The sequence below is a fragment of the Mandrillus leucophaeus genome, unplaced genomic scaffold (genome assembly GCF_000951045.1).
Source record: "Mandrillus leucophaeus isolate KB7577 unplaced genomic scaffold, Mleu.le_1.0 Scaffold100, whole genome shotgun sequence".
Lineage (NCBI taxonomy): Eukaryota > Metazoa > Chordata > Mammalia > Primates > Cercopithecidae > Mandrillus > Mandrillus leucophaeus.
This window is the reverse complement of record NW_012098099.1, coordinates 723,517-725,474: the sequence shown is the minus strand read 5'-3', so window position 1 is coordinate 725,474 and position 1,958 is coordinate 723,517. Positions and strand designations below refer to the sequence as shown.

Genomic DNA, 1,958 nt, shown 5'->3' with positions numbered 1-1,958 from the left:
ACAATCATGGTTTGTTCCATGTTGTACGTGGTGGAGATGGTGAGAAGTAATCAGACTGAATGTATTTTAAGGAAGAGCTGATAGGATTTGCTGATGGATTGGCTTTGGAGTGTAAGGAAAACAGAGGAGTCAAGGATGTCTGCAATGATTTTGACCTCAGCAGCTGGTAGTATGAAATTCTCCATTGATCAAGGTAAGGAAGACAGCGAGAAGAGAAGGTTCGGGCACATGTTTTGTTCTTAACATGTCAGTTTTAGTTGTCATGTTTGCGAGATCACTAAATGTTTAAGAGAAAATGTTGAGGAAGCAATTAAATAATCAGGTTTTGGAAAAAGGTCCATGCTGGAGATATAAACTTGCAAGTTCATCAGTGTACTGCTGGTATGTAAAGCCAGAGGCCTGGATAAGATTACTTTGAGAGTGAGCCTGAATGAAACAGAGGTTCGAGTACTAGACCCTGGAGCACTCCAACTTTAAGGATTTCTGAGGAGGAAGAGAAATTGGCCTAGGAGATTAAGAAGAGGGCTCAATGAGGGAGGAAAAGGGGGCTCCTAGAAGAAAAAGTAAATCAAGTCTTTCAAGGAGAGAATGATTAACTGTGTCAACCAGTTTGGGTAGGTCAAGTAAAAAGAAATCTGAGAATTAACCATTGGAGTTTCACCTGGAAATAAGTTTTGACCTTGACAAGCGCTTCAGTGGAGCGGGAGTGATGAATTGGAGTGATCAAAGTGGATTCAAAAAGAAATGAAAGAAGAACTGGAGACATCAAGAATAGACAATTCTTTTCTGGCATTTTTCTCTGAAAGGAAGCCAACAAATGGCCTAATAGCTAGAGGGGAGGTTGGGTTGAAAGAGGTTTATTTTTTAAGATGAAAACAGAAACTTCATATTTATATCTTGGTGGTAGAGATCCCATAGAGGAAGGAAACTGATGAAACAAATCAGGGATGTTCTTGAATAGGCAAGAGGCATGGATGCACTGAAGCAGTGGGGGTTTTCTCTAGAGAGGAGCTCAGCATTCTCATCCACAGGAACAGAACACAGACATAGTTGCTGCAGGTGGGTATTGCAGCAATGAAAGGGCATGGAAGTTGTCTTCTTTTTTATTTCCATAGGTTATTGGGGAACAGGTGGTGTTTGGTTATATGAGTAAATTCTTTAGTGGTGATTTGTGAGATTTTGGTGCTCCCATCACTTGAGCAGTGTACACTGCACCCAATTTGTGGTTTTTTATCCTTCACCCCTTTTCCACCCTTTCCTCCTGAGTCCCCACAGTCCATTGTATCATTCTTATCCTCATAGCTTAGCTTCCACTTATGAATGAGAACATACAATGTTTACTTTTCCATTCCTGAGTTACTTTACTTAGAATAATTGTCTCCAGTCTCATCCAAGTCACTGCAAATGCCATTAATTCATTCCTTTTTATGGCTGAGTAGTATTCTATCATATATGTATACCACAGTTTATTTATCCACTCTTTGATTGACAGGTATTTGGGTTGGTTCCACATTTTTGCAATTGCAAATTGTGCTACCATAAACATGCGTGTGCAAGTATCTTTTTCGTGTAATGACTTCTTTTCCTCTGGGTAGATACCCAGCAGTGGGATTCCTGGATCAAATGGTTGTTCTACTTTTAGTTCTTTAAGGAATCTCCACACTGTTTTTCATAGTGTTTGTACTGGTTTACATTTCTACCAGCAGTGTAGAAGTGTTGCCTGTTAACCACACCCATGCCAACATCTATTTTTTTTTCTTATTTTTTTATTATGGCCATTCTTGCAGGAGTAAGGTGGTATCACATTGTGGTTTTGATTTGCATTTCCCTGATCATTAGTGATGTTGAGGATTTTTTCATATGTTTTTTGGCCATTTGTCTATCTTCTTTTGAGAATTGTCTATTCATGCCCTTAGCCCAAATCTGGAGGCATCACAATATCTGATTTCAAACTATAC

General features: G+C 39.3%; 1 protein-coding gene across 2 annotated transcripts in view; it reads left to right on the top strand.

The window, feature by feature from the left end:
• POU6F2 (POU class 6 homeobox 2) overlaps window positions 1-1,958 on the top strand; it is a 500,852-nt gene that overhangs the window by 390,111 nt on the left and 108,783 nt on the right. The window lies entirely within an intron of this gene.